Below are 9046 nucleotides of genomic sequence, written 5' to 3'. Positions count from 1 at the left end.
CCCCACCCTGTCATCCCTGCTGCCTCTGATGTTGCAGACTCACTAAGTCTGAGTGTTGGAGTGTGCCCTGGTTATCCATAAATGTAAAAAAAACAAGAACATTACTGTCTAGTTTGCTTTATATATGGAATTTGAAATGATTTATACTTTTCTTTTGATACTTAAGTATTCAAAACAAATACTTTGACTTTTACTCAAGTAGTATTTTACTGGGTGACTCACTTTTATTTCTATTAAGGTATCTTTACTTTTTCTCAAGTATACAATTGGTACTTTTTCCAGCAGTAGTATAGCAGCAGTAGTAACGGCAGTAGTAGTAGGCGGGTAGTATAGCAGTAGCAGCAGCAGCAGTAGCAGCAGTAGTAGCAGCAGCAGTAGTAGCAGCAGTAGCAGCAGTAGTAGTAGCAGCAGTAGTAGTAGCAGCAGCAGTAGTAGTAGCAGCAGAGTAGCAGCAGTAGTAGAAGTAGTAGCAGCAGCAGCAGTAGTAGCAGCAGCAGCAGTAGTAGTAGCACAGCAGTAGTATAGCAGCAGCAGTGAGTAGCAGCAGCAGTAGCAAGCAGTAGTGAGCAGCAGTAGTAGCGAGTAGCAGCAGCAGGAGTTAGCAGTAGAGCAGCAGTAGGAAAACAGCAGTAGTAGTAGCCAGAGCAGTAGTAAGTAGCAGCAGCAGTAGTCAGTAGAGAGGCAGCAGTAGTAGCAGTGAGCAGTAGTAGCAGCAGCAGCAGTAGACAGTCAGCAGCAGTAGAGCAAGCAGAGTAGAGCAAGTAGTAGTAGCAGCAGCAGTAGAAGAGCAGTAGTAGCAGCGCATAGTAGCGGCAGAGTAGTAGAGGAGCAGTAGAACAGCACAGAAGTAGTAACAGCAGCAGCAGTAGAACAGCAGTAGCAGTAGTAACAGCAGCAGAAGTAGTAACAGCAGCAGCAGTAGTAACAGCACTAGCAGTAGTAGCGGCACACAGTAGTAGCGGACAGAAGTAGTACAGCAGTAGCAGTAGTAACAGCAGTAGCAGTAGTAACAGCACAGATAGTAGTAACAGCAGTAGCAGTAGTAGCGTCGGCAACAGCAGTAGAGACATCAGTAGTAGAGCAGCAACAGTAGCAGCAGTAGTAGTAGTAGCAGCAACCAGTAGTAGTAGTAGTAGCAATAGATGTAGTAGTAGCAGCAACAGTAGCAGCAGGAGTAGCAGCAGAGTAGTATAGTAGTAGCAGTAGTAGCAGTAGTAGCAGCAGCAGATAGTAGCTAGCGTAGTAGCAGAGTAGTAGTAACGCTAGCAGTAGAAACAGCTGCAGTCAGTAACAGTAGGGAAACAGCTGCAGTAGTAACAGTAGAAACAGCTGCAGTAGTAACAGTAGAAAACAGCTGCAGTAGTAACAGTAAAGTAAAACAGTAGTAACAACACGTAGTAGTAGTAACAGCAGTAGTAGTGTAACAGCAGTAGTAGTAGCAGTAGTAACAGTAATAGCAGTAGTACAGCAGTAGTACAGTAGCAGATAACAGCAGTAGCGTAACAGTAGTAGTAGCAGTAGAACAGTAGTAGTAGCAGTAGTACAGCAGTAGCAGTAGTAAAAACAGTAGCAAGTAGTAGTAGCAGCAGTAGTAACAGCAGTAACGTAGTAGTAGCAGTAGTAACAGCAGTAGCAGTAGTAACAGCAGTAGTAGCGAGTAGAACAGCAGTAGCAATGTGTAGTAAAGCAGTATAGTAGCAGTCAGTATAAAGCAGTACAAGTAGTAGGAACAGCAGTCAGTAAAGCAGTAGTAACAGCAGTCAGTAACAGTAACAAAGCAGTAGTAACAGTAGTAGTAGCAGTAGAACAGTAGTAAGCTAGCAGTAGTAACAGTAGCAGTAGTAACAGCAGTATAACAGCAGTAGTAACAGCAGTAAGTAACAGCAGTAGTAACAGCAGTAGCGCAGTAGTAAAAAAGTAGCAGTAGTATAAGCGTTAGTAACAGCAGTAGCAGTAACAGTAGTTAAGCAGTAGTAACAGCAGTCAGCAGTAGTAACAGCTGCAGTAGCAGTAGTAAAAACAGTAGCATAAGTAGTAGCAGCAGTATAACAGCAGTAGCAGTAACAGTAGTAGTAGCAGTATAAACAGCAGTAGCAGTCAGTAACAGCAGTAGCAGTAGTAAAAAAGCAGTAACAGACAGTAGGTAGTAGCAGTAGTAACAGCAGTAGCATAACAGCTAGTAGTAGCAGTAGTAACAGCAGTAGCCTAGTAACACATACAGTAGTAATAGCAGTAGTAGTAACAGCATATAACAGCAGTAGTAACAGTAACAGCAGTAGTAACAGCTTAGTAGCATAGCATAGAACAGCATAGAACAGCAGTCAGCAGTAGTAAAAACAGTAGCATAGTAGTACAGCAGTAGCAGTAACAGTAGTAGTAGCATGTGAACAGCAGTAGCAGTAGTAAAAACAGTAGCAGTAGTAAAAACATAACACAGTAGTAGTAGCAGTAGTAACAGCAGTAGCAGTAGTAAAAACAGTAGCAGTAGTAAAAACAGAGCAGTAGTAGTAGTAACAGCAGTAGTAGTAGCTAGTAAACAGTCAGCAGAAACAGCAGCAGTAGATGTGATTATTAGGACCCCATTAACCGACGCCAATGGCGACAGCTAGTTTTACTGGGGTTCCGACATATAACGAAAATACATTACAGACGAAGACTTTTCAATTTAAAAATGTGTGTGTGCATCTATCAGTTACATAAATGTCAGTACAATACAACAACCAAGTATGTCACATGGGGGAGAGAACGTTGTGCCATGAGGTGTTGCTTTAATGTTTCTTAAAGCAAGAAGTGACAGTCAGTCTTTCCTCAACTCTTAGCCAAGAGAGACTAGCATGCATAGTATTAATATTAGCCTGCGGTACAATGAAGAGCAGATGTGCCCTCTGTTCTGGGCCAGCTGCAGTCTAACTAGGTCTTTTTGCATCAATTGACCATATGACTGGACAATAATCAAGATAAGATGAGGTCAAACTTGAGCCTGCAGGACATGCTTTGTGGAGTGTGGGTGTCAAAAGCGAGCATCTCTTTTATCACGGACAGACCTCTCCAATCTTTATAACCATTGAGTCTATATGTTTGGACCATGACAGTTTACAAATCTGGTAACACAAGCAATTTTTGTCTCCTCAACTTGTTCAACAGCCAAACTATTCATTACCAGATTCAGCTGAGGTCTAGAACTAGGAATGATTTGTACCAAAAACAATGCTCTTAGTTTAGAGAGTTCAGGACCATTTATTACTGGCCACCCATTCCAAACAGACTACAACTCTTTAAGGTTTTCAGTGACTTCGTTAGCTGTGGTTGCTGATGTGTATATGTTTAATCATCAGCGTAATGACACACGTACTTTGTTTATGCCAGCGGCAGGTCATTGGTGAAAATAATAGTAGAGAGCCTAGAGAAGCTGCCCTGTGGTACACCCACACTTTAGATGTTGACATTAGATAAGCTTCCGTTGAAGAAAACCCTGTGAGTTCTATTAGATAGATAGCTCTGAATCCACAATATGGCAGAGTGAAAAAGCCATAACGGACAAGCTTGTAGCATCATTCCCCAAGAACACTCAATGCTGTAATCGCTGACAAAAGGTGCTCCAACTAAGTACTGAGTAAAGGGTCTGAATACTTATGTAARCGTGATATCAGTTTTCTATTTTTGGTACATTTGCTAAAATGTCTAAATACCTGTTTTTGCTTTGTCATTATGGGGTATTGTGTGTAGACTGATGAGGGGGGAAAAARCAATTGAATCCCTTTTAGAATAAGGCTGTAACGTAACAAAATGTKGAAAAAGTGAAGGGGTCTGAATACTTTCCGAATGCTCTGTAAGTGTTTATTAGTTGGCAGGAGTCTTTAGTTCAACATTGTTTTCATGCATTTCGAATAACTTAAGACTTTTTTCCTGGTAGACGTTTCCTAACACCCCCTTGTTCCATCTGTTTGACCACAAATCTAAGCCTTTGCTTATACTTAATATTTAGGATGGACAATGGTTAAAAATGTATATATGCCTTAATATCAACAACAAAAAAATAGACTCTTCGCTTTCATTTGACGTACAATTTGACACGCTCCTGTGAACTTCACGTTGGTGCTCGTGGAAATTAAATACAGTAGAAGATATAGTTGTGGCAATACTATGTATTTATATGTCTGGTTATGTAAGTAGGTTGTGTCATCTGATGTATGTTACCTGTATTTTTTAAATTTATTATTTAACTAGGCAAGTCCGTTAAGAACAAATTCTTATTTACAATGACAGCCTACCAAAAGGTCTCCTGCGGGGACGGGGGCTGGGATTAAAAATAAATAAAATATAAATATAGGACAGAACACACATCACGACAAGAGATAAACACTACATAAAGAAAGACCTAAGACAACAACATAGCAATTGCATGTCAAATATGCCTGTCCGGTGTCAATTTCTCTATGGGATATTAAAAGCATACCAAGCATACCACAGTCAATCACATTAGGACAGACCACTAACTGACCTGGATATGCCTGATGATAATGATATACGTGACCTGGCATTATCTGATTGGCTGAGAGGTGGATATCACCATCAGCATTAGTWAGGCAGCATTGAGCATTTCACTGGTAGCCACAGCAACTATATAGCCTGGAACTCAAAACTGATATACTCCCATTGACGTGGTGAAGTGAAACGGCACATATCAGTTCAGATTCCAAGCTAGACACTACAGGCAGAGTCAGAACGTATGTTCCTGCGAACACAATAGTGCTAAGAGCTTTTGTTTTGCACGGCTCCATGTGTTGCATCAAGCTAGGGCACCAGCCAGCAAGTCAGGGTAACAGTTTCACTCATTTAGTTCCATCCGGTTCAATTCTTTCCTTCACTGGTTTGCCATTTGACTATTCTCTGTGTTGTTTAGCTCCATCCGGCTACAAAGGAGCTCTCTGTGWGTAAGAACTGTGACTCTGTATGCTGGCTATTGTTTATAGAGAGGGTCAGAGCCAGAGGTCAGTGACCTAACTGGGAGAACTWCTGCCTTGGCCCAAGGCGACCATTTTCTCTCTAAGACTGACACACACACTATTGCTCGGCCAAAGGGTATTATATGAACCAGAGTTAGTTCCTGTGAGTGTGACTTGCTTGTTTCTATTTTTTATGTGCAAGCTCAGCCCAGTAAGATTTCCCATGTATTTAATACGGCATAATTAACTTGAAATTTAAAGGATACCAAATAGCAATACACCATCATCCGCAAATACAAAAGGGCTTTAACAACTCAATTTCAGCCAAGTCCTCCAAAAGGGTCCAAAAACAAAGAACGCCCACTGTCTCTACAAGCTGCTGCCCATCCATCCCTACAGATAACACGGTTCTGGTGTGGCGATGCTAAAGRCTCAGTGACACCCTCTTCAGAAGCAGTCAGTTTACCCTCTGCGGGCTCGGCCATTCCCTCTGCCACTCTATTTTGGCTCCTTTGTACCTAACAAGCATAATGCAGCCTTTCTGTGAGCTCAAAAGGAGAGAAGGAGAGGGGAAAAGGCGAAGGGAGATGAGGACAGAGCAGAGGCTGTGTGGGAGGATGGCTGGTGGTTCTGACAGCTGCCGCTATTGCACCCAGCGAGCCAAAGGAAGTGGCAGAGAGAGATAGTCTCTCTCTATGCCCCTCTAAGAGAAAGAGAGTAGGGAGAATAATTATGACTTCCCATCACCACCACATTGCCATGTTCACACAAAGCAACAATACTGAGTTGGAGTCATAATCTGCACGCCTTATRGTTAAGGCATGCTGTATCTCCTTAGTGGGGGCCACATATAGGCGGCTACTGAATATATGTGTTGGGATAAGAGCGTCTGTTAAATCACTATACTATATTTGTGCCATACACCCGGTGCAGACAGAGTGGATTCAATCCCTTTAGCATGATGCCCAATAGGCTGGTAGGATTCAGAACAAGTGGTCATCGCAATTACATTCATAGCAGATCTCTAGGGTTTAAAACACTGCCTTATTGTAAGGCTGAGCCTAAGTATTGGAATCACACCAATATTTCAAATCACGCAATGAGATGAAAACTATAAGTCTGAGCTTCAGTTCCTTTGAACTTTGTCATCCGTTAGGCTGTGTGACTCGGCTACTGTACAAAACTGTGACTGCTTCCCAAACACCATCCTATTCTCTACATAGTAAACCGTTTTTTTTGCTGTTGTTGACCTGAGCCTTAAATAGGCCCCTACAACTCAAGAGTCTGACCATCCAATCCCTCTTCAACTATGAGAAACAGCAGCCAATACCTGTGGTTTTGGAAGATGCCCGAGTGAGTAAGAACGAACACACGATACAAACAGCTAGATTGTTATAGGTCTTCTTCGGAGGTCCACTCATGATTCCGGATCTGTCCATTTTGGTTTGTTTGACTAACAAAAATAAAGGCTAAATGAATCTGCGGTCAATTTCAGAACACAGTAGTATAGCAGCGGATGTTGCAAAAAAAATGTTAACATCTTACCTATCAAATGGAACAAAACGTCAATCGATACATCTCTATGAGAAGAACGCAGAGGTAGCAAACACGTGGATGGAATAGATGTCAAGAGACAGTTGTAATATACATTCGAGTCAGTTAAAACGATTCCAAAAAATAATATAAATGATGATGCAGTCAATTGTTCTTGAGCTTGATGAAAACAACACGGCAGCGTCTCAACCGTCGAGCGATATAACCAGCGAAACAACTCAGTCACAAAAACGAGTGAGATCAAGCACAGTGTTCGTGGAAATTAATCGGACTGTGAAAACTAGCTAAATTTAATGCACAAAACTTCAAATCGTGCTCCTGCGCCGTTGTCGGCCTTAATTGTAGTACGAAATGCACGTAGTTAGCCAAGAGGGTCACTGGGCGCAAAGTTCAGAACGTTGAAGATAGAAACGCATTTATCATTAGAACACTGTTGSCGAGAACTGGAGCAGTTCTAGATGTTGAATTGCTATCTGCAACGTTCTGCGTGTTCCGCCCCTACCGTGATCCCTTGCACTACGCATGCGCGCGTTGGACAACATTCTGCAGTCCATGAAAGTACAATAGCTACTCAAAAAKACCAAATTAAAATATGACCCACCCCATCACGGAAATTAATACATAACAGATTGCTCTGCTTCTCGGCTAATATTTAATTATTTTTAACAAAGGAAAATATCCTGTTAGATATATATATTTTTTTAAATACTCTTTAATGTATCATAGAGATGCATCTATTGACATTTTGTTCCGTTTGATAGGTAAGATGTGAAAAAGCGTTACATTGTTTCCACATCCGCTGCTACACTAATGCGCAAGTGAACAGCAAACCTGTTTTTTTTTTTTTTTAAACAGATAAAGCAACACCTCGCGGCACAACGCCTCTCTCCTATTTGACCTAGATAGTTTGTGTGTATGTATTGATATGTACGTGTGCCTTTTTGTATATTTTTTATTTATTTCTGTAGTTCTGTCCTTGAGCTGTTCTTGTCTATTAATGTTCTGTATTATGTTTAATGTTTCGTGTGGACCCCAGGAAGAGTAGCTGCTGCTTTTGCAACAGCTAATGGGGATCCTAATAAAACAACAAACAAAAATGTATTATAAATGGCATGTCATAAATAATGTTAATGAAATAAAGTAAGCAATGAGTGAGTTATATCAACCTTTTTATTTGTTAATTTTCTGTTGACAAAAAAAATTAATTCCGTATGTGGACAACGAGCACAGAATAACAATTGACAATGAGGATTGTCCATCACCCCAGAATTACACGTCATCCTCAACGAGACATTTCATCCATGCCAATTTTTGCCAGGAGACCAGCTTTATTCACCGCATGGTGGTTACTACTCTGGAAGCTGGCGTCTTTTYCCATTGTGGCTCATTCGATTGCCTTAACTCTGTCCATGTGAAAACCAATGAATGCCGACATTCACAAGACCTTTGTATAAAATGTTTTACAAAATACTATATCGCCTGTAACTCAACAAAGCATGCTGTTATGGCCCCCTGGTGGCCCAGATGGGAATAAACCAATCATTCCATATTAGTCAGATGAGTTTGAGTTTACCAATTTATACCTATTCCCATTAACACCCTGGTCAAATGTAGGGCACTAAGTCATATAAGGCCCTGGTCAAACGTAGGGCACTAAGCATATAGACCTGGTAAAACGTAGGGCACTAAGCCATATAGACCCTGGTAAAACGTAGGGCACTAAGCCATATAGACCCTGGTAAAAGTAGGGCACTAAGCCATATAAACCCTGGTAAAACGTAGGGCACTAAGTCATATAAACCCTGGTAAAACGTAGGGCACTAAGTCATATAGACCTGGTAAAACGTAGGGCACTAAGCAATATAGACCCTGGTAAAACGTAGGGCCTAAAGCATATAGACCCTGGTAAAACGTAGGGCACTAAGCAATATAGACCCTGGTAAAACGTAGGGCACTAAGCCATATAGACCCTGGTAAAACGTAGGGCCCTAAGTCATATAGACCCTGGTAAAACTAGGGCACTAAGAATATAGACGCCTGGTAAACGTAGGGCACTAACATATAGACCCTGGTAAAACGTAGGGCACTAAGCCATATAGACCCTGGTAAAACGTAGGGCCTAAGTCATATAGACCCTAGTCAAATGTAGGGACCCAAGTCATATAGGCCCTAATCAAAATGTAGGGCCCTATATAAAGAATAGATGGTATATAAAAGGTCTAGGCCATAGAAATAGATGGTAAATACTGTCATTAACAGCAGCTGACCTTTTCACATTTTGTAAATACCAGAAGTCTCTTTCTCTCTTCCGCCCGCCTCAGACAATGTAAACCACATCACTGGAATATTTTGAGACAGGGCTGTAATATGTTTATGAGTCTGTTTCTGCTCTCTGGCCAAGTCTTTATGGAATTGTCATGACACTCAGCCAAACTGACACTGGCAGCTATGTCTACAGTGTTAGATCAGTCAGGTGACCCCGTAGGAGTCAACCTCAGTCAGGTGACCCTGCAGGATCACAAATTCAAATAGAAATGTGCTCTCCT

The 9046-nt window shown here is 41.5% G+C and overlaps 2 long non-coding RNA genes across 2 annotated transcripts in view; both read right to left on the bottom strand.

Annotated features, from left to right (window-relative positions):
* LOC112074520 (uncharacterized) overlaps nucleotides 1–6911 on the bottom strand; it is a 26779-nt gene extending 19868 nt beyond the window's left edge. Inside the window, exon 1 of the long non-coding RNA XR_002894760.2 lies at nucleotides 6492–6911. This is a non-coding gene — a long non-coding RNA (uncharacterized lncRNA). The remainder of the gene's footprint in view (nucleotides 1–6491) is intronic.
* Nucleotides 6912–7652: 741 nt separating this feature from the next.
* On the bottom strand, nucleotides 7653–8508 carry LOC139025439 (uncharacterized). Its single transcript, XR_011477018.1, has 2 exons — nucleotides 8402–8508; nucleotides 7653–8335 (listed from the first exon to the last, which is right to left on the bottom strand). It is a non-coding gene; the product is annotated as an uncharacterized lncRNA (long non-coding RNA).
* Between the last annotated feature and the right edge of the window lie 538 nt (nucleotides 8509–9046).

Source organism: Salvelinus sp. IW2-2015, unplaced genomic scaffold, assembly GCF_002910315.2.
Source record: "Salvelinus sp. IW2-2015 unplaced genomic scaffold, ASM291031v2 Un_scaffold2670, whole genome shotgun sequence".
Taxonomy (NCBI): Eukaryota; Metazoa; Chordata; class Actinopteri; order Salmoniformes; family Salmonidae; genus Salvelinus; species Salvelinus sp. IW2-2015.
Note: the sequence above shows the minus strand (reverse complement) of the source record. Positions and strands in the feature narration are given on the sequence as shown.